We start from the raw sequence: 24,852 nt of genomic DNA, 5'->3' as shown, positions 1-24,852 counted from the left end.
TGTCGCCAAAAAACCTTTGGTACATCGAAGCGGTAACTTGAGCACAACAATCAAAAGGTCTGTCGGCTTTCATATTGTACGACCTCTTGCTCATCGAAGGGAAATCCATAAGATAAGGAACAGGCATAGGGATTGCATGTCGAAGACCAAACTGTCTTGCATAATACTGTGGAGAGTATGGTTCAAACCCAGAATAGAACCTACCCTTAAGGTAGAGTCGAATCAGAAGATCCGCGAGGAAAAGAAAAAAAGTCCAGAAATTGCGATAGTTGAATCGCTTCATTGATTTGGAGTCAAAAAGGGAGCGGAATTTTTCCAGAATGATAAGGGAAGAAGTTGACTCGACCAACCTCTGGAGACGAATTCGCTAAAGGAAAAAGTGCAGAGAATGAATGTTGGTAGAAGCCTTCAATGGAGTGGCTCGGAGCAATCATGAGCCAAGACCGGAAGGTGTTGCGATCACCTCATAATGCGGGACGTTATCCAACATGAAATGGATGTTATCGATGGCGTCCGTTGATATGCATCAATTAAGCTCAATTTGTATTCCTCTTGAAGTTCTAATTGCTGCTTATGAAGTACTTCTCTCAGAGCTTGAGCGTCATTGCAACATCCGAGCTATCCCCGCTCATCGTCCGAGATCGAACCAGCATCTAAGGCTCTCGGAAAAAACATCCGAGCCAAATCCTTTTGCCAAATTCAATCCCGTGCATCCTCACACCAAAGGATAATATGCAAAACAAGTAAATCACGGCATTATCGAAAAACACAAGAGTACTTGGATTGTTTTGTCAACTTCAAAACAATCTAGGGATTTTTCTAAACAACTCGCCAATCGAAGAGATCTTGTTGAGATCTTTTTATTGGTCTTCTTGCTGCATAATCCAAAAGCTTTATTCGACCCCCCTTCAAGAGTGATAAGGTAGCCTCTTCGAATGGACTCCCAAAAGCAAAAAATGTCCACCAGGTCTTATATCTAGATGTTACTTTAGGATTAGGTAGAAGAGTGCTTGGGATGTCGCCAGAAAACCTTTGGTACATCAAAGCGGTAACTTGAGCACAATAATCAAAAGGTCTGTCGGCTTTCATATTGTACGACCTCTTGCTCATCAAAAGGAAATCCATAAGATAAGGAACAGACATAAGGATTGCTTGTCGAACACCAAACTGTCTTGCACAATATCATGGATAGTACGGTTCAAACCCAAAATAGAACCTACCCTTAATATAGAGTCGAATCGGAAGATCCACAGGGAAAAGAAAGAAAGCCCAAAAATCGCGATGGTTGAATCGATTCATTGATTTGGAGTCAAAAAGGGAGCCGAATTCGCCAGCATGATAAGGGAAGGAGTTGACTTGACCAACCACTTGAGACGAATTCGCTAAAGGAAAAAGTACAGAGAATGAATGTTGGTAGAAGCCTTCAAAGGAGTGGCTCGAAGCGGTCATGATCGAAGACTGGAAGGTGTTGCAATCACCTCATAATCTGGGACGTTATCCAACATGAAATGGATGTTATCGATGGCGTCCGTTGATATGCATCAATTAAGCTCAATTTGTATTCCTCTTGAAGTTCTGATTGCTGCTTGTGAAGTACTTCTCTCAGAGCTTGAGCGTCATTCCAACGTCCGAGCTATCCCCGCTCATCTTACGAGATCAAACCAGCATCTAAGGCTCTCAGAAACAACATCCGAGCTAAATCCTTTTGCCAGATTCAATCCCGTGCATCATCGCACTAAAGGATAATATGCAAAACAAGTAAATCACAGCATTATCTAAAAACACAAGAGTACTTGGATTGTTTTGTCAACTTCAAAACAATCTAGGGATTTTTCTCAACAACTGCCAATCTGAAGAGATCTTGTTGAGATCTTTTTACTGGTCTTCTTGGTGCATAATCGAAAAGCTTTATTCGACCCCCCTTCAAGAGTGATAAGGTAGCCTCTTTGAATGGACTCTCAAAAGCAAAAGATGTTCACCGGGTCTTATATCCAGATGTTACTCTAGGATTAGGTAGAAGAGTACTTGGGATGTCGCTAGAAAACCTTTGGTACATCAAAGCGGTAACTTGAGCACAACAATCAAAAGGTCAGTCGGCTTTCATATTGTACGACCTCTTGCTCATCGAAGGGAAATCCATAAGATAAGGAACAGGCATAATAATTGCTTATTGAAGACCAAACTGTCTTGCACAATATCGTGGAGAGTACGGTTCAAACCCAAAATAGAACCTACCCTTAATATAGAGTCGAATCGGAAGATCCGCAGGGAAAAGAAAGAAAGCCCAAAAATCGCGATGGTTGAATCGCTTCATTCATTTGGAGTAAAAAAGGGAGCCGAATTCGCCGGAATGATAAGGGAAGAAGTTGACTTGACCAACCACTTGAGACGAATTCGCTAAAGGAAAAAGTGCAGAGAATGAATGTTGGTAGAAGCCTTCAATGGAGCCGCTCGGAGCAGTCATGAGCCAAGACTGGAAAGTGTTGCAGTCACCTCATAATCTAGGACGTTATCCAACATGAAATGGATGTTATCGATGGCGTCCGTTGATATGCATCAATTAAGCTCAATTTGTATTCCTCTTGAAGTTCTGATTGCTGCTTGTGAAGTACTTCTTTCAGAGCTTGAGCATCATTCCAACGTCCGAGCTATCGCCGCTCATCGTCTTAGATCGAACCAGCATCTAAGGCTCTCAGAAACAACATCCGAGCCAAATCCTTTTGCCAGATTCAATCCCGTGCATCCTCGCACCAAAGGATAATATGCAAAACAAGTAAATCACAGCATTATCTAAAAACACAAGAGTACTTGGATTGTTTTGTCAACTTCAAAACAATCTAGGGATTTTTCTCAACAACTGCCAATCCGAAGAGATCTTGTTGAGATCTTTTTACTGGTCTTCTTGGTGCATAATCGAAAAGGTTTATTCGACCCCCCTTCAAGAGTGATAAGGTAGCCTCTTCGAATGGACTCTCAAAAGCAAAAGATGTTCCCCAGGTCTTATATCCGGATGTTACTTTAGGATTAGGTAGAAGAGTGCTTGGGATGTCGCGAGAAAACCTTTGGTACATCGAAGCGGTAACTTGAGCACAACAATCAAAAGGTCTGTCGGCTTTCATATTGTACGACCTCTTGCTCATCGAAGGGAAATCCATAAGATAAGGGACAGACATAAGGATTGCTTGTCCAAGACCAAACTGTCTTGCACAATACCGTGGAGAGTACGGTTCAAACCAAGAATAGAACCTATCCTTAAGGTAGAGTCGAATCGGAAGATCCACGGGGAAAAGAAAGAAAGTCCAAAAATCGCGATGGTTGAATTGCTTCATTGATTTGGAGTCAAAAAGGGAACCGAATTCGCCGGAATGATAAGGGAAGAAGTTGACTCGACCAACCTCTCGAGACGAATTCACTAAAGGAAAAAGTACAGAGAATGAATGTTGGTAGAAGCCTTCAATGGAGTGGCTCGAAGGCGTCGTAAGCCAAGATTGGAAGGTGTTGCGATCACCTCATAATCCGGGACGTTATCAAACATGAAACGGACGTTATCGATGGCGTCCGTTGATATGCATCAATTAAGCTCAATTTGTATTCCTCTTGAAGTTCCGATTCACGCTCGTGAAGTACTTCTCTCGGAACTTGAGCGTCATTCCAACGTCTGAGCTATCCCCGCTCATTGTCCGAGCTCGAACCGATGTCCGAGGCTCTCAGAAACAACATCCGAGCCAAATCCTTTTGCCAGATTCAGTCCCATGCATCCTCGCACCAAAGGATAATCCGCAAAACAAGTAAATCACGACATTATCTAAAAACACAAGAGTACTTGGATTGTTTTGTCAACTTCAAAACCGTCTAGGGATTTTTCTCAACAATCGCCAATCTGAAGAGATCTTGTTGAGATCTTTTTACTGGTCTTCTTGGTGCATAATCGAAAAGCTTTATTCGACCCCCTTCAAGAGTGATAAGGTAGCCTCTTCGAATGGACTCTCAAAAGCAATAGATGTCCACCAGGTCTTATATCCAGATGTTACTCTAGGATTAGGCGAAAGAGTGCTTGGGATGTCGCGAGAAAACCTTTGGTCCATCGAAGCGGTAACTTGAGCACAACAATCAAAAGGTCCGTCGGCTTTCATATTGTATGACCTCTTGCTCATCGAAGGGAATTTCATAAGATAAGGAACAGGCATAGGGATTGCTTGACGAAGACCAAACTGTCTTGCACAATACCGTGGAGAGTACGGTTCAAACCCGTAATAGAACCTATCCTTAAGGTAGAGTCGAATCGGAAGATTCACGGGGAAAAGAAAGAAAGTCCAAAAATCGCGATGGTTGAATTGCTTCATTGATTTGGAGTCAAAAAGGGAGCCGAATTCGCCGTAATGATAAGGGAATAAGTTGACTCGACCAACCTCTCGAGATGAATTCACTAAAGGAAAAAGCGCAGAGAATGAATGTTGGTAGAAGCCTTCAATGGAGCGGCTCGAAGCGATTGTGAGCCAAGACTGGAAGGTGTTGCAGTCACCTCATAATCTGGGACATTATCCAACATGAAACGGACGTTATCGATGGCGTCCGTTGATATGCATCAATTAAGCTCAATTTGTATTCCTCTTGAAGTTCTGATTCATGCTCGTGAAGTACTTCTCTCAGAACTTGAGCGTCATTACAACGTCTGAGCTATCCCCGCTCATTGTCCGAGCTTGAACCCGCGTCCGAGGCTCTCAGAAACAACATCTGAGCCAAATCCTTTTGCCAGATTCCGTCCCATGCATCCTCGCACCAAAGGATAATCTGCAAAACAAGTAAATCACGACATTATCTAAAAACACAAGAATACTTGGATTGTTTTGTCAACTTCAAAACCGTCTAGGGATTTTTCTCAACAATCGCCAATCTGAAGAGATCTTGTTGAGATCTTTTTGCTGGTCTTCTTGGTGTATAATCGAAAAGATTTATTCGACCCCCCTTCAAGAGTGATAAGGTAGCCTCTTCGAATGGACTCTTAAAAGCAAAAGATGTCCACCAGGTCTTATATCCAGATGTTACTCTAGGATTAGGCAGAATAGTGCTTGGGATGTCGCCGAAAAACCTTTGGTCCATCGAAGCGGTAACTTGAGCACAACAATCAAAAGGTCCGTCAGCTTTCATATTGTACGACCTCTTGCTCATCGAAGGGAAATTCATAAGATAAGGAACAGGCATAGGGATTGCTTGACGAAGACCAAACTGTCTTGCACAATACCGTGGAGAGTACGGTTCAAACCCAGAATAGAACCTACCCTTAAGGTAGAGTCGAATCGGAAGATCCGCGGGGAAAAGAAAGAAAGTTCAAAAATCATAATGGTTGAATCGCTTCATTGATTTGGAGTCAAAAAGGGAGCGGAATTCGCTAGAATGATAAGGGAAGAAGTTGACTCGACCAACCTCTTGAGACGAATTCGCTAAAGGAAAAAGTACAGAGAATGAATGTTGGTAGAAGCCTTCAATGGAGCGGCTCGAAGCGGTCGTGAGCCAAGATTGGAAGGTGTTGTAGTCACCTCATAATCTGGGACGTTATCGAACATGAAAGGGAGATAAAGTGCCGCCCGGGCTTGTAAAATCCAGAGTGGACCTGCTAGCACTCCATCTTCTTTAGATGTTCCCATTAACAAAGCAGCGTGAGTCATACCTCTATACGGGGATGCCAGAACAAGAGCACCTAGGGCAACATTTTTTCCCTAGGATAAACCGGAAGCAAGCGCGAGGTAGTCTTTTGCCACCTTGACGGTCGGGCTAAAAAACAGGTACTTCGACAGCCAAAAGAGGAGAAAAACTGTTCGTTCAACCGGTGTAACATCGACAGAAGTCTTACAATGAACGTCCAAAAATTTCCCATAGGCAAGAGCATTGTCGGGAATAGAGCTGTCCTTCACTTTCTCGGGAGGGTTAATAGGGCCTCATAAAGTGAGAAACCAGCAATTGTGAATGTGTCCGGAAGAGTCACGGACATAGGGCCCCATGGGAAAAAAAAAAGCAGTTGGATGAGAACGACCCGAAGCTTAATAGAACCTAATAATCCCCTATTCGGGTCATGGGACAATAGGCTAACTTCAAGTGCTGTCCTAATATTCGCGGTCGTTCGGGAGGAGGTTGTCGGTACATCATCCGCAAGCCGGTAGAACCAAGCATAGAACTTGTCATCACACAAAGGAAAGCTTATGAATCGCTGGGCTAGAAATGATCAAATGTCTTTCACGGGGATGGCTTGAATAAGAAGCCTCTCGTTTTCCCGCACCGGGAAACTAGATTGGAGAAAAATTGGGATGTGACAGTGATTCCGGAGGCTAGGTCCAAGAATAAACCCGACATACTCCTATTGAGTATTTAGCAACTTGAGGAAGCTGTGATCGGCATCACTACTGTTGACCAAGTTGTCGAAACGATCAATGAGCCGGTTCGGATTGAACTCGGGTGTCTCGATTGCCATGAGAAAACCCAAAGAACTTGGAAATTTTTTAGGGTTTGAGGTCAAGAGACTCAAAAGGGTTTAGGGTTCAAAGGAAGACTCGGAGAAGACGATGGTCGAGGACTTTTCACCTAAAGTTAAAAAGATGATCTAGATGAGACGATGACGTGCTGCGAGGAATTCAAGATGATCACACTTCGGGAAGGAAAATCAGGAAAAAGTATAATCATTACCCGCAGCCGGTAGCTGTCAAGTCGAAGGAAATTTTTTAAAAGAAATAAATCTTTGATTTATTTCTTTTAAAAAAGGGGCATTTGTTAACACCCGGAAGTTATCCCAAGGTCAACGTGATAGGCACGGGCATAGGCCATGATCATCTGCGGGTAGGTGTACTAGAGCTAGACGCAAAGGAGCCCCGAAGACGCCACGTATCAAAAGTAAGTTTTGGCAGCATTTGTCCCGAGCCAAAAGAAAAGCGTACAAAGGGAGCTAGATCAGAGAAGTTACATGAAGATTGGCGGTAATCCCAAAAAAGTGAAAAGAAAGGCGCAAAAGTAGAAAAACCGTCGAAGACGTGGGCCACGTAACTTGTCGAAGAAAGGGCAATCATGCTAGGAGTGGAGTCCAAGGCAACAACCGTTCGACAGCTTACTGAGCTATCTTATAAATATCCCAAGCCATTCGACGTAGAAACCCCCCCAAACACACAACAACAAAACTTTATCTTTTCAAATTAACTTCTAGTTTAGCTGTAGTTTCTCGGATCCCCGTTCTTGATTCAATTCCGGCGAATTTCATATCTCGAGTCAGATGTCATAAATTAAATTCCGACGTCTACTCAACCGGTTCAGTACCGTCGATTAAATTCCGATATTGTACCGTCCGTCCACTTCGTCCAGCAGTGTTGATTAAATTCTAGTGCTGTGTCCTACTTCCACTTGTCCGGTGTCGTTGATTAAATTCCGATGTCGTGTCCTACATTAGCCCGATATCGTTGATTCAATTCCAGTGTCAAGTCATAAGTTACGGTTATCATAGGCCTTTGAGAAGGTTGATTCTTAATTGGTCAAAGTTTGTACAAGTGCCACTACATCATATCAATATATATTCGTCGTGCTTGACATCCTCTATCCATAGACCTTGCATTTGACGTTTTCTATCCAAAATTGACCCGGGACCCTTCTTACTTAACGAGCTGCTGACGTTCGATAAAAGATTCTACACGTCATACCTTTAGGATCATCATACCGAAGGATTTCGACGTCAACAAATATATGTTTGAAGTTCAATCGTCTAGTAAATAAGAAGAGCAGTTATTTAAGTCAATCCGAGAATCTAAGGATAGAATGCATAGAAGTAACTACTACCGACGGTTGCACCTTGTCTAGCTATAAGTAGTAGGAAACAAATCTTTTTAAGGGATCCATGATCAGTAACACTTACCAATTTTATTCTGTAATTTATCTTGTTTGCTTTACTTTCATTGCGTTTATCTTTATTGTTCAATTGTTAATCCGTTATTTACTTCTTGTCCAAAATCACCACAAGAACTCGATTAATCATCAAATTCAAAAGCTCTACCCATTCGGTATAAGATCTTTCATTGTGGACATTTCTGGCGAAATAATATTATAATTGATTTGTAGCTGATCTTATGTGGCAAAACTTACCCCCAAGTAAATAAGAAGAAAAATAATGGTGGTTGTTATGCTAGCATCGTTGCCCTTTTCTCTTCATTACGGCACGTGGCCCACATGCCACCATTACTTCCAATAGTAAAAGTAACTGTTGTGGGTTATATGTTGTGATATATGTTGTACTCTGGTAGTTACAGAAGAATTAAAAGTGGGTTTTGCACTTTAGAATGCAACAATTAGTCATTTATATATGGGCGTGATCTTTATTTTAATTGAACAATTGGAGATTATATCTTCCTATGCATAGGGATATCACGCATTCGAAGTTAAGTGTATTTTTCCAAGATAATAATTCTAACTCAAAATATATGTAAGAAACACTATAATGTCCATGACATTGATTAATTTTGGGTATTTCACCGAATCTTACGGTTCAATTCAATTAGATTACCAATTCATATATTAATATTTTGATTCACGGTAGCAAAGTTGTTTTTTTTTTTTTTTTCATTTGGTCTCCTTCAATAATTTACACGTAAGATTGTATATTTGACTTGTAGCTGATCATATGAGGAAATTCTTAGCCCAAAGTAAAATAATAATAATAATAATAATAATAATAATAATAATAATAAATAATAATAATAATAATAAAAGGTAAAATATCGTTGTGACAAGCTGGCGGGATCCGATATCTTCATTCTCTTTTATTCTTGTAACAATAACATGCGGGCCACAAGTTGTAATTGAGAGAAAAAGGGAACTACCCAATTCCGTATTGCATAACTTAACTTATTTCAATTCTTCATGTAAAAATGTTCGTATTGTTTCATGTAGAAATAAGTCAATAACAAATGGAGAATTTTTTATTGTTAAATGCAAAATTTGTTAATGCACATCACACAGGTAATTTGAATATGTGATTGGTTTTTAACCACAACATTTTTTTACCCAAAAAAAAAAAAAAAACGCGACATTGATTGAGTAACTTATGTGTACCGTTATGTTATGTCAATCGACTGACTGCTTTATCGGTCATGCATGCTTAAGGAAAAGGAAAACAATCTCATAAAAGTAAGTTATACCCATCCAGGTCATTCTGCGTGAGCAAAATTCTACACAAATGAATTTTAGGCCCAAATATTCTTTTTACACTGCATGTATATTTTGGATAAATCAATTTTTGAAGGCAGGTGGACATTTCTAAGTCGTATGTCTTAATGACATCGTTTTGGAATACAACCGTTAAATTAAAATTGCCATGAAATTAGAAATACATTTGGTACACAATGGATGTCGTGGTAAAACAAACCAATCGCGTATTCATGTTATTTGTGTGATATACATTACAAACAAATTTTCATTTTAAATTTGAAAATATTTATTTTGTGATTGATTTACTTCTCCACATAACATTGTCACGTGAGTGCTTCCAATGCATAAAATATGTTCATGAAACTATCACATATTGTCTAACAAAGACACAAGCTTTATACATTTAAAAACCATTAAAAAAAAACTGACAGTATGATTTTTTTTTTTTGGGGTCAGATGACAGGATGAATTGAAAGAAGTTAATTTTTGCAATCTGTAACTGGGTAGTTGCCCTTTTCTCTTCGTTGCAACTCCTCACCCACATGCCACCGTTAGTTCTAATAGTAATGATGACTGTTATGCTACCATTGTTCCCCCTTAAATGGCTAAATGACGTTGATATCAGTGCAATGCATGTTGCGATGATGAAGGCATCAGCTACGCTCATTATTATTTGCTCTTCACTCGTAACTAGCTGTGCCGAAAATATTTGGGCCAAGGCATATGTTAAGATGAATAACAATTTTCTGCCTGGAACTACTCTAACAGTTGATTGCAAATCCAAAGACGACGATCTCGGAATCCATCACATTACTAAGAGCTGGGGATTCTCATTCATACCCCATTTCATTGATGGCACGATGTTCTCTTGTAAATTTTCATGGCGTGATCATGTTCACTGGTTCGATATATATGTGCAAAGTAGGGACCAGGAGAAATGCACCCAATGTATTTGGCAGATTAGGCCTGAAGGTCCTTGTAGGTTCAATGGATTGACCGGACATTTTGATGTTTGTTTTCCTTGGAGTTCATCTTCAAAATTATGGTGAAATCATGCATCACGATATAGATGGAATAAAAAGCATCCATCTCATTTTTAAATATATACACTAATTGGTGTGTTTCTCTTTAAATATATTCATCATTTCAATTTCTATGTGCATCTCTTTTTATTGTGTCATCTCTTCATTTTGCGTCACTCTATTTGTACTCATTACTTGCATTATTGCTATCGCTATCATAATGTTCAATGTAAATATTTTAACTAAAAAAATTATAATTGTCAAGTCGTATTGGTTTCAATTTTGTGATGCTGGTCAACACCCTTGAGTTCATAACTACGTGAAAGGAAATTCGGTGTAAAATATTCGGGTAAAATATGAGACATTTCATATTGGGTTCGGAAAGATGATTCTCATTTACTAACTCAACTTCTCTCCGCTTTGTTTGGAGTTTTCCCCCTTCTTCATCTCCCTCTTCATTGCATCATTTTCACTCATTTCTTTCTTCAACCTGATGAAAAGTGGACATTCTGTTTCATCCGAGCTGTCTTATTTCTCTGTTGGTTGAGTGCCAGGGAAGGAGTTGCTCCTTTAGCAGGGACTTGGCAGTGCTCATTAATGCCGCTGCTCGAGGGGTCTTCCGGCTGTACTTCGACTGTTGAGTGAATGCACGCCAAGTGTTTGTCCTAATGCCTGGTAGAAAGCAAGAGGGAAAAATTAAAAAATCCATCGACAAACAGAAAAGATTATGGTCTTAAAACCAGGAAGCATTTGACAGATTCAACTCATTCCTCTCATTTGAAGCTTATATGCTGGAATTGTCAGGGATTGGGCTCAGCCATGACAATGCAGGCTATTCGAGCCCTAGTGGCTCAAGAAAAGCCCTCTGTCCTGCTCTTAATGGAGACGACGAATAAAGAAGAACTCGTTAGAATGAAGCGAAGATTAAGGTTTCAAGAATGCTTCATAGTAAATCCAAATGGCTTGGCAGCGGATTAGCAGTGTCTTGGAATGAGCAGGTAACAATTTCTAATGATTCCAGCTCCACATCCTTTGTTGATCTGCTTTGTGATACGAAAGAAAACAAACAGAAAATGGGTATTGCCTTCATCTATGAACCTAGTGACTTTCACGACAGACTCAGGCTGTGGGATAGACATCAGAACAGCAGTAAGTTAAACCGAGACCCTTGGTTGTGTGTTGGGGATTTCAATGAGATCTTGTATTACTGGGAGAAAGTTGGAAAGAGAATAGCAGAGAATTATTGATGTAAAGCCTTTCAAGACTTTCTGGATAACTGTGAGCTAATGGATTTAGAAGGTAAGCGGTGTGCCTATACTTGGGCCAATAATAGAGAAGGGGAAGACTTGGTCAAGAAAAGGCTGGATAGAGCTGTGTGCAATATTGATTGGAGGGTGTCTTTCCTGAACACGGAAGCTTATGCATTGCCTACTATTGGTTCCGATCATAGCCCGCTACTATTAAACTTCTTCCCGGAGTATGTTAAACGTAAGAAGGAATTCAAATTTGACGCTTTTCTTGGTAGAAAATGAGGAATATGGGCAGACAGTTTCAGACTACTAGAAATTTTTTCAAGGAGAGATGGCGGCACTGTCAAATAGATTGAAAAAGGTGGCTGAAAAATCAGCTGGATTGAGCGAGAGGAAATTCTCAATATCAACATCACCTTTATCCCAAACTAGTTGGGAGCAAGAGGAAATTCTCAAATGCACAAAAAAAAAAAGGTGTTCTGTTGTTGAAAAAAGAGATGCATGAGATGACGAATAGCACAAGCATAAACTTCGACAAATACAGAATGAGTCCGCTGAAAATGGAGTAGAAAGATTCTGGAGACAAGAAGAGGCTTGTTGGGGAATGAATTCCAGGATTAGTTGGTTGAAATGGGGAGACAAAAGTACGAAGTATTTCCATGCAACTACAGTGCAGAGGAGGCAGAGAAATAAGATTGTAATGTTGAAAAATGAGCAAGATGAATAGTGCCGAGATCCTACTAATTTGAAACACATGACAGTGAACTTTTTCAGAGAGCTTTACTCCTGAAAAAGATCCAGAGATATCCAACCTATTATAGATCAGGTTCCACGCGTTATAAGTGAGGAGATTAACCAGGCCTTAATCGGAGAAGTGACTCTAGAAGAGGTTCCTGACGCAACCTTTCAGATGGGTGCATTAAAGGCCCAAGGGCAAGATGGATTATGAGGAAAATTCTTCCAACATCATGGGAAGGATATCAAAGAAGATATCTATAGGGAGGCAAGGCTTTTCTTTGAGTCAGGAAATCTTAACCCTGAGTTAAATAATACCCTGATCACCCTCATCCCTAAGGTTTCTAATCCAAAGAAGTTGGAACGATTTTGGCCTATTAACATTTGAAATTTTGTTTGTAAAATCATTTCAAAGATTATGGCAAATAGACTAAAACAGTGGCTTCCGAATTTGAGTGCCAAGGAGCAAAATGCCTTTGTTTGTGGGCGACAAATTTCCGACCAAAAATTCATTGTGCAGGAGGTAATCCATCAGTTACGAACTCGAAAGAGAAAGAAGAAATTTCATGCGGTGCTTAAATTAGACACGAAAAAAGCATATGACCAGGTGGAATGGGATTTTCTGGAAGCAAGTATGCTGAAAATGGGATTATGCGAAACTTGGGTCTCTTGGATCATGAGTTGTATCTCCACAGTCTCATTTAGTGTCAAAGTAAATAGGGAACCCTCGTTTTTCTCCCAGCCAATGCGAGGCATAAGACAAGGTGACCCCCTTTCTCCCTACCATTTTATCATTGTGGCTAATGTGCTATCTGTTTTATTGAAGAAAGCGGGGGAGAATGGGAGCATGAAGGGAATTAAATTAAATCAGTTTTGTTCAACTTTATCTCACCTTGTGTTTGCGGATGATTTAATACTCTTCCTCGATGGAAATAATGTTGAATTTCAGAATGTGGCAACATTATTGCATCAATATTGTTTTGCATCAGGACAAGAAATAAATTTGAATAATTCAAGGATGTTTTTTAGCAAAGATTGCCCGAGGGATTTAAGGAGAAATATGACATATGAGATGAGAGTTCCTGAGTTAGAGAAGGCAAGAAAGTATCTGGGAATACCTTCCGACTAGGGTTGGTCGAAAAAACAAATGTTCGCTGTACCGCAGTATGCAATGTCCATTTTTAGAATCCCTATGTCCATATGTCGAGCCAGTGAGAGGAAAATTGCGGCATTCTGGTGGAAATTCAGGGAAACAAAACAGGGTTGCACTGGAAAAATTGGGAAACTCTCAGAGGAAGAAAGGATGAAAGAGGCTTAGGATTTGGGGACTTAATTACTTTTAATGAGGCAATGTTGGGAAAACGGGAATGGAGGCTAATGCAAAATTTGGATTCTCCTCTCTCTCTCTCTCTCTCTCTCTCTCTCTCTCTCTCTCTCTCTCTCTCTCTCTCTCTCTCTCTCTCTCTCTCTCTCTCTCTCTCTATATTCCTCAATTGGTCTTGCTTTTATTTTATTTATTTTTACGTTCATTGATCGTCGACCCCAACTAATTTGGGATAAAGGTGACATTGATGTTGATGTTGATGAGAGTTAGTGCATGCAGAGAAAGGCTCCCGACCCTCCCAACTCATGGGCCGCAATGTTATTAATGAGTCAATTCGATGGGTGGTTGAACACGGTGAGAATATAAACATAAGAGAAAATAAGTGGTTGATTGGAGGTCCTGCTAATAGAGAGGACCTAACTCTGGTAGCCGAGTTAATAAGCAGGGAAGATGCTATGGAAAGAAAACAGAGTGAAAGAGTTGTTCGACGAGGATACAACTAAGGAGATTTTAGCCATCCATTTAAACCCTCGGTTCCCAGAAGACAAATTGATGTGGAAACCAACCAAAACAGGTCAGTATACTGTCAAGAGTGCTTATAACAAACTCAGGGCAGACAGAAAATACTCGAATCAGAATTGAGCATCATCGTCCTTCCAAACCCCCAAAGAATTGTGTAACAAAATTTGGAAGGCAAAGTTGCAACCCAAAATAAATTTTTTCTTTGGCAGATCTGCCAAAATGCTCTAGCAACTAATGAGAATCTGTTTCAGAGACGAATTATCCCTGAAGCCACTTGCATGATCTGTCAACAAAAACCGGAGTCCGTCGAGCATCTCTTTCTCTTGTGCCCTTGGACTCATCAGATTTGGAGCAACCCGGAGGTAAATATTAGTGTGAAAGTTTACATGGTGACCCGAATAGAGCTCTGGATAGTTAATTTTCAACATGCCTTTGTCTCCTTTGAGCTTCTTGCTTTATTACTATGGAAAATCTAGAAATCTAGAAACGATATGATGTTCAGAGCTCATAAGATGAATCCCCAGCATGTAATAACCACAGCAAATGTCACGTCCCGATCCCCGGGCACGCGACAACTCTACCAAATCGCCTCGAGTCAAAAAGGACGACGCCTCATGCACGTCATCAATCCATTCGTTTTATCTTTTATTATGCATGTGGAACGTGCACCTCCCAAATATCAAATCGAACAATAGGAATAGTTACACAGATAGTCACATCAATCAAATCATGACAGTTCAGCAAAAACCATATTTATTTAATTATCTTTGTTAACCCAAGAAAGTGAAATATCCACAAGCCCATTCTTTGAGCCACTTTCTATAACTCTCAAAGATACCACGTCGGAATTAACACGACTCCCAAACTACTCTAGTAAGTTCCACGCCACTTCCAATTCTTCACAATTAAGAGCCCGAAAAGGATTAACAACGACGGGATGAGATATGAATCTCGGTGAGTCAACACCTAAGCCTGGCTAGGGCGCTGATTCGCTCAGAGCATTATACCAACCAAACATAGAATCACAGTATATATATCAATCACATGCAAGCTTACTAGTCTCCGGCCATACATAATACAATGCTCGACTTGACCTAACAGTCACAACAAACTATCAACTGGTAAGACATCACATCAACTTGCATGCACAGGACACCATACGACGTCCATTTATTAACAGATGACCTACGTGACTAGCCTGATCGGCGCACACAACTAGTGTAGCCCCAACACTATGACTAGCAGTGTCTATTGGCAAGACCAAGCATCGTCCCTTACTTCCGGCAACGGTGACTGAAAGCCATGTATCCAGTGTGACCGGCACGGTATGACAAAATGGCATTCCAAAAGGAGCATCAAACCGTCATAAGCCGCAACCGGCATCCGATAATCCATGTGATCCGTACGATTGACACGTGCACGAATTGATGTGCATCCGATAAAGTCATGTTATTCCATACGACCGGCACGATACAAACTTGCTAGGGATCTCATCACAATTCCAACAAATGACCACTTAGGCACATCTAACAACCAATTAGTTTTCATCTTTACTTTTAACTGTATGCTCATGCAGACATGCTCAAAGAATCGGCCCAAGGCCATTTTCATGCTAAATCATGCCATTTGATTTCACACGTAGTCATATGAATGTATAGGATTATCACCCGACTTTGCATTCGACGTAGGGTGACCGACACCTCCAATCTCATGCATAATATCCAATAGTCAAGGCAAGCATTCCAAACAAATAGTGAATTACCATGATTAATTAAGCACATATAATTATTCTGTCAATAAATATTAATTTCAAACTCGTTAGATCACGAAACATCCACTTGGCTCTAACCTATTGCTCACTCGTGATCAAACAACTACAATCGAGCGATCAAGTAACCAATCGATCGAGTTTAACATCAAATAGCCACGGTTTATTAACTAATTAGGCTAACTTAGTTAATTAGGGTCATTTAGCTTAAACCAAGTCTCTAACCTAAACCGATCCTAATTAATCTACGTAAACACCTTAATGACTAATTACTCCAATTAACCAACCCTAAGCGCAATTAGCGTCCTAACCAAAGGATTAAGGGCTAACTCACAACTAGTGGCTTGAGACTACTACGGCGGCGACTCGGGCGACTCTCGACACAACTCGACACCGGCGGATGTGGGATAGTGGTGGCATGGCTCTGAGGCACTCCGGTCCAACAAGCACAATGGAGACTCGCCAAAGTCTCTGCGACGGCTAGCTAGAACAACAGAGGAGGCCAACGGTTGTGGGCCTTGATTTTGGCCTCGGGTCGGGGGTCGTAGGCAACGACGGAGGCCGAGGGGTGGTCGATGGTCTCGGGGCTGATCGGGATGGGTGGCATTGGTAACCGGGGGGTTGCGGGTGAGTAGCGGTGACGGCAAGCAGCATAGAGAGATAACGGCGTCGCGAAACCGAGGGGTGAGGGAGTTGGGGTTGCGGTGTTAGCCTTCATGACGGCGACGGTGTGGTAGCTGATGGTGATCGAAGGTGGCCGGGCGTCGGGTGAGAGGAAGGAGAATGGAGGTGGACATCGCACGAAGGAGGAGGAGAGGAGGGTGGTAGTGCTGGGCGGGGGGGTTCACGGTGGAGGTCGAACGGCGCGGCAACGGGGTGGACAATAGAGGTCACATAGTGGTGCAACGTTGGCGGGTCGAAAGCGGCGTTGAGGCGGAGCAGTGGATGATGGCAGTGGTGATGGTCGGCCGAGCAAGGTGAGAGGGAGAAGCGGTGGGCGTCACACGGTAAGAGAGAGAGAGAGAGAGAGAGAGAGAGAGAAAAGGTGGGATTTGATGGGTTGATGAGAAGTGAGGTGATAGTTGGTGGGGCCCACTAAGGAGTTTTGAATTATTTTATCTTTTGTGCATGAATTCAAGGGAAAAACGGTCATTTCACATTTTAGGACCGGTTGGACATTTGGCTCCAGTGATGGAGGGTATTTTAGTTTTTTCGCAGTTAGGGTTCGGTCGGGGTTAGGCTTGGGCTCAAAGGTTTCGATCTTAAAGCTCGACGACCGAGCTAACGAAGCCTAATTTAAACCGACCGACGTCTCCAAAAATAATCCAACCATCGTCACTTAAATCCTTAAAATCCCATTTTTATATAACAAACTAAAATTCACAATTGAACCTAAACTGATTCCGGTTATCTTACAAACATCAAAATTTCAAAGCGTCACAACTCTCCCCACCTTAAGAAATTTCGTCTCCGAAATTAAATACGAGAACTTCTCAAAAAGAAAAGGAAAACTACGCCTCATGATCTCTTCACTTTACCACGTAACTCCTTCGATTACATGGTGCTGCCAAATCACCTTGATTAACGAGATCGTCTTGTTCCGAAGCACTTACTCCTTTACGTCCACGATTTTCACTGGGCGCTCCACGTATGTCGCTTGCTTATCCAACTCCATCTCCTCATAACTTAGTATATGGATAGGGTCTGGTTTGTACTTCCTTAATATCAACACGTGAAAAATATTATGCACCCGGGCAAATATTAGCGGCAATGCAAGATAATACGCAAGATTTCCAATCGGCTCCAAAATCTCGAATAGTCCTACATACCTTGGATTCAACTTTCCTTTCTTGCCAAAATGGGACATTCCTCTCATAGGCGCCACCTTCAAGAAGACACGATTGCCCACCTAAAACTCCAAAGGCCTACGCTTTCTATCGCCATAACTTTTCCGGCGACTCTGAGCGATCCTTAGCATATATGTGATAACCTTGATCGCTTCCATAAACTGCTGCACTAACTCGAGACCAGTGATCTTTCTTTCGCCCACTTCATTCCAACATAATGGTGTTATGCAAGTTCCGCCATACAACCCTTCGAATGATGCTATCTTGATACTACGCCGATTCTTGTTGTTATAGGCAAACTCAACCGGATGCAATTGTTCCTCCCAACTGCCCTTGAAGTCCAAAACACATGCCCTCAATATATCCTCCAGCACCCAAATCATCCTTCAGACTAGCCATCCATCTGCGGATGATAAGCTGTACTAAACCGTAGCTTCGTCCCTAAAGCGATCTGCAGACTTTTCCAAAACATGGTAGTGAACTTAGGATCACAATCCGAAGTGATCGTCACCGGCACTCCATGCAACCTCACAATGTGCCTAATATACGATTCCGCATATTTGTCCAGAGCAAAGTCTTTTCTCACGGGAATGAAGTGCGCTAACTTCGTCAACCTGTCTCCCACAATCCAGATCGAACCGTGACCTCTCTCACTCCTTGCTAAACCCATTACGAGATCCATCGTGATATGCTCTCACTTACACTCCGGGATTTCTAACGGCTACAGCAAACCACCTGGTTTACGATCTTGCGCCTTGACCTCTTGGCAAGTCAAACACTTAGCCACGTGCTTGGCTATGTCCTCTTCATACCATTCCACCAGTAATGTTGCATCAAATTCTAATACATCTTCGTACTACCTGGATGAATACTGAATCTGCTATGGTGCACTTCCAACAAAATTTCCTCCCTTAGACTCTCATCGGCAGGAACGCACGGACGTCCTCGAAACCTGAGTATGCCATCCTCGGCTACTGGGAAGTCAATCCTTCTCTTAGCTGAACCCTCAGAAGGATCTTTTGAATGGTAGGGTCGGACGACTGTAACGCATTTACCTTAGCGTGTACTTTAGGCTCAATCCCCAACGTAGCCATCAAACTCGAAAGGTGACTCATTTCTAACTTGAAGCTCGAATCTCTAACTTCCTCCAAAAGACGCCACTCTTGAACCATCATCCGAGCTATTGTCGATTTTTGACTCAAGGCATCTACAACCTTATTCGCCTTACCCGGAAGCTATAAGATCTTGCGGTCATAATTCTTAAGCGGCTCTCTATCCAACGACACTATCTCATGTTCAATTCCTTCAAAGAGAACAGATACTTCAAACTTTGGTGATCGGTATACACTTGGAACCTTTCTCAAACCAGATAGTGCCTCTATATCTTCAATGCAAAGACAATCGCAGCCAACTCCGGATCATGTGTTGGGTAATTCAACTCATGCGGCCTCAACCGACGTGATATGTAAGCTACCATCCTTCCATGCTGCATCAGAACACAATAAACCTCTCGGAGATGCGTCACTATAGATCTCGAATCCTCTAAAACCAGATGGAATCGTCAAAACGGGAGTCGTAGTTAGCTTGTGCTTAAGCACTTGAAAACCACACTCACACTTGTCGATCCAATCAAACTTCATGTCCTTCTTCAACAGCTTTGTCAAAGGCAAGGCTATGGCGAAAAACATTTCCACAAAACGTCTATAATGGCCTGCCAAGCCTAAGAAACTCTTAACCTCGATCACTGTTGTAGGCCTCGGCTAATCCATGACCGCTTCGATCTTCAACGGATCCACTACAATCCCTTCACCAAAAATCATGTGGCCTAAGAATGCCATACGTACTTGCTAAACTTCGCATACAACCGATGCTCCCTCAAGGTTCCCAAAACTACTCTTAGATGATGCTTGTGATCCTCCATACTCCTCGAGTACACCAAGATGTCGTCTATAAATACAATCACAATGACCGAGCAAGGTGAGAGGGAGGAGGAGTGGGCGTCGGGTGGCAATAGAGAGAGAGAGAGAGAGAGAGAGAGAGAGAGAGATGATGATGATGGGAAAAAGGTGGGATTTGATTGGTTGGTGAGATGTGAGGTGATAGTTGGTGATAGTTGGTGGGGCCTACTAGGGGGTTTTGAATTATTTTGCCTTTTGTGCATAAATTCAATGGAAAAATGGTCATTTGGTATTTTAAAACTGGTTGGATATTTGGCTCAACCGATGGAGGATATTTTGGTCTTTTCACGACTACGGTTTGGTCGGGGTTAGGCTCGGGCATGAGGGTTTCTATCCTACGGCTCGACGAATGAGCTAACGAAGCCTAATCTAAACCGACCGACGTTTCCGAAAATAATCTAACCATCGTCACTTAAATCCTTAAAATCCCATTTTTATACAACAAACTGGAATTCACAATTGGACCTAAAGCGAGTCCAGTTATCTTACAGATGTCAAAATTTTAGGATATCACGGCAAAGGCATCTGAGCAACATCTCGGTAGGTGGTTGGAGAAAAGGAAGGGAAAATAGTAAATACTAACAGATTGACCTTAGATGTGGAACCCCCTCCTCTAGGGGTAATTAAAATCAACGTGGATGAGTCATTTATTAAAGAAACTGGGGAAGAAGCCATTGCATGTTTATGCAGAGATAGCCAAGGTACTCTGATAGATGGATTTGCTTGATCTGTAAAAGTTTCATCACGAATTCAAGCGGAAGCAAGAACAGTCTTTGAAACCCGAAAGTACTTCGAAGCGTACTCTAATATGAAGTTGGAGTTAGAGATTGATATAACCGATCCGGTTAAGGCGATAAGTGAAGGAGCAGATCAAGTAAATTGGGAAGCGCACGCACCGATCATGGAAGCCCAAGCCCGTGCAAAAGGATTTACCAATCTAAAAATGACCCATTGTCAAAGAGAAAGTAATCAAGTGGCGGATCGGGTAGTCAAGGCCCATCGTAAGAGATACTTACCAACTAATTGGGTAGTCTATCCCCCTTTTAGTCTTTTGGATTTGCTTTGTTACGAAGCTTGTATTATGTTTCCTCAAACTTTCACTTGAATGAGAATGCTACTAGTTTTTTTGACAAAAAAAAAATCTTTTCAAATACAAAAGACAAGATCCAGAATCACCATATGGCCCAAAGGCTTTTAGGGGGATGGGATAGCCAATTATGAGATAAGTGTCGCGACCCTCCGGAAATTTTTCCGGGCGGAATAGGGCTAACGAGCCGATCCCTTAATTTTTTATGACCCCGGTTGTCGGCGGGGTATTTTCTAGGACCGCGAGTCCCTCCCAAGACCCATTACTCGAATCGCGATGTCGGGTAAAATTTATCGAATATCGAAATTGACCTTGTGTGGTCGGGTGGCATGTGCGATGTGTACATGCAATTTGGAGTCGCCACCGATCGATTTATTGGAAGGTACGATCGGAAAACCTTACCGAGCGGTCGGGAGAAACCGTTCGGTTCCGCGAAAACCAGAGATTTTGGGTCCGGGGACTTGGTTACGCCAAATTTCATATTTGACGCCCTTTCGGTTACCGATGTTGATTGTTTTTCTAACCTAAGAATTCATACAGATGTAATATCGGGTGAGGTATGCCCTAACAATTCTAAGTTTTCATGCGGATGGGAATTTTCTATCCTAATCAATCACAATCAGAAAAATTAATGCGCAATCAAAATCATTACAAGCAATCAAATCAATCAATCAAGGTTTGATATGTCTAAAATGGCCCTATCGGCCCACACAAAAATCAATTTTGGGTGTCGGGGTGATTTGGTAAAAATTTGGGGCGGAAGGCCCGGAAGGGTAGAATGGTCATTTTTGGGGTTCGGGACCCGAAAATCACAAAATTGGGGTCGGGCCAGTTGAATGTGGCCATTTCCCATTTTTTGTAATTTTTCAGAATTTTTCTAATTTTTTCTATTTTTTTAAATATTTATTTATTTTTCAAAAATATTGGAAATTTTCCGGATCGAAATTAATCGACCCTCGAAGTCTCAAAATTTTCGATCCAGACTTTATGAGTCCCAAATCGATCTAGGAATTTTTAGAAATTTTTTTGTGAAAATCAAGGAATTTTTATGAATTTTCTAAGTATTTTTACATTTTTTTTGGATTTTTGGAAATTTCTTTTTATTTTTTATTGTTTTTTATTAAAGAACCGGGCCGGGTCAAACCGGTCAACGGCCGGTCAACCCGGTCCGACCGCCCACGAACCCGCTCAAAACACCAAGACGACACCGTATGCTATTTTTCTATTTATTTTTGTATATATTTTTTATTTTCTAAATCTATTTCCTAATATCCGAATATACTAAAATGAATGGACGGCCGAGATCAATCGATGAATCAATCTCAACCGTCGGTCCTCTACTAGACAAAACGATGCCGTATCACCGTGAAATGAACGGACGGTCACGATGCAATCTATGACTCAATCCGGGCCGTCTACTCTCTCTTAAAGCAAAACGACGACATTTCATTTGGTACAATGAACGGCTGCGATTAACCCTAGCTTAGATCCGAGCCATTCGTCTTACTTAACGCCAAAACGACACCGTATCATCTATACTAATAAACGGCCACGATCTAACCTAGACCTAATCCGGACCGTCTATTCTTTTTGAACCCAAAACGACGCCGCATTGCCTAATCTAAACGGCACCATTTTGTATTTTTTTTTTGAATTTCTACCTAATATATAAACTAACAAAATCCTAATCGGACGGTCAAGAATCAAACTAGCCTAATTTTCTCGACCGTCGATTTGATCCCGATCAGCCGGCTCGCTCAACGGGCGAGCTGACTTCGCATCGAGCCGGACTAATCGCAGCTCGCCACGTCAGACTTGTTGACTTGTTGACCGCCACCTCGGCTCGTTTTCTTCCTCGCGCCAGCGAGCGAATGGACGGCCGAGGGGCTCCGGCGAGATCCAACGGTGAGATCTCGTTGGATCAACTCGAAACCACCGCCGCTCGAATCATCTCATTCACTAGATCAACATATATGAAAATCAAACCAAATCATTCACGGAATCAACGTCGATCGAGCTTGCACGAAATTGATTTCACGTAACACAATCTCATAAATCAGAGCATAACAACTCGATTCAAGCTTCAAGCACGTTAAGGTCAAGTTAAGGATACTCACCTCGGGCTCCGATCGAGCCCGGAGTCGCCGGATTTGTCTGGCCGAAGTCCGGCCGGACCGCGATGAGTAGGAGGTCCGACTCGAGATTTTTGAGAGGAATCGATGCAAAACGAAGGTGCGATGGTGATCAGAGGTGTATGAGGATCAAAAGGCACAAAACAATTTCAAAGATCGAGCAGGAGAACATGAGATGCCATTGATGCACAGTAGCGGTGTTTGAAGTTCAACTTACCGATCTAGGAGGTTTCAGGTCAATCCAGGTGGTGCGATCGCTTCTCCTCAGCTCAGGCGAACTTCCCCGAGTGGTCCGGTGGCTCGATTCAACTTGAATCGCTCGGGCCGAAGATGAACAGCACTGGGTTTGAAGCTCCGGCGAAGGTATCGCTCGTAGTCTCTCTCTCTACTTCTCTCTCTTTCTCTCTCTATTCCGTTGTGAGCACAAGCAAATGAGCCTCCTTTTTTTGATCGAGAACCTTCCTCCCTTTTATACTCGTTTTTGAAATTTGGCGCGTACGGGGAGGGGTCTCGCCGAGCCGTCACGTGCCAATCACGCGGATTTGGGCTCGCCGGACGGTGACGGAATCATTACGATTCCGTCCAAGTCCGTTAGAAGTCCGTCGAGCCCCAAGTGAGCTCAAATTGCATCCTGGGTTGGGAGTGTTGACTTTTTACATCGCCGAGCTTTGATTGTCGATTTCGGGCCGTCTCCGTGGCCATTAGCCATGCCGCCGGTGACAAACGACGCACCAACACCTGAGGATGAAAAGCCCCACATCAATTTCATTGATTAAGGTCGAATTGGCCTTCAATTTGATCGTTGAAGTTCGCCCATCAAGTCTGCAGAATGGCTCGTACTCGTGGGGAAGATGAAGTATCGTGCTGCACCGGTTCGACCGGATGGTGGCTTTGGATGTTTTCACAAAATCTTCATTGATCCCCAAGCTTCTCAAAGTGCTCAGAGGACATAGGTTAAAAAGCGAGCCATTATCAATCGAACATGAGGAACCTCCTTCCCATGACACCTCACGGCGATGTAGAGAGCTCATTGTGGACTCGCCCTTCTTTCGGGAAATCTTCATCCGAAAAGATATCCGATCTTTTAAGAGGATAGCACCTACGAAGTCCCCAGTTGTACTTCGTTAATGGTTTCCAAACATGCACCTCATCCAGCACCTTCAGGAGGGCATTCTTATGCTTTTTAGAATTTTTGAAGAGATCTAATAAGGAAATTTGCGCCGGCATTTTCCTTAGTTGATCAACGACCTCATATTCACCGGTCCTCACGACCGATTGCAACTTCTCAACCTCTTCCTCGCTTGGGACTCTCTTTTCAGAATCTGCTTCTCTCGGGGGATAACACCTTCCCGATCTCATTATGGCGTCAATCTCGCCCGTTCCATAATCCCAATGCACCGCCCTCGAGTTGTACTCTTCCACAGACGGTAATTTAATTCTCACCGGTATGATCTTTTCTGGTAGTGATTCGGATGTTGATGGTTTTTCCGAACTAGAAGCTTCCAACTCCCAACTATCAACTTTGTTCAAATCAATCACGAAACGAATTAGGGTATCTACCATCCCGATCATTTCGTCTTCATGAACATCTTCGGGGTTATGCTCTGGTCCCGGCCTTACCAAAGTGGCATTTTCTTCATCCGGATCCCTCTGCCTTTCCCTTCTGACTCTTAGGATAATCCCCTCAATTCTCATACCAATCTCCACCATATGTTGGAACGACGAGTAAGTGTACGCATACATGCGGTCAAAGTATTCCGCCGGAAGTGACTTCAGTACGAACTCTAGCATTTCTCTCTCCGACAGCGGTGGTTGCACCATCACACCGTGCTTCTTCCATCTCCTAGCGAAAAGTTCAAAACTCTCGTCTTCACCTTTTTGGATGTTCAACAGATTAGCCTTAGTGAAATAACCTCCGATTCCAGCTTCAAAGTGTCGTATGAAGTGCTCTAATAAATCTTCCCAGCTCGGGACCCAATCTAGGTCAATTAACTGAAACCATGCTAGTGCGGGGCCCGTTAAACTATGTC

Source organism: Rhodamnia argentea, chromosome 5 (assembly GCF_020921035.1).
Source record: "Rhodamnia argentea isolate NSW1041297 chromosome 5, ASM2092103v1, whole genome shotgun sequence".
NCBI classification, from domain to species: Eukaryota; Viridiplantae; Streptophyta; class Magnoliopsida; order Myrtales; family Myrtaceae; genus Rhodamnia; species Rhodamnia argentea.
This window is presented reverse-complemented; position numbering follows the sequence as displayed.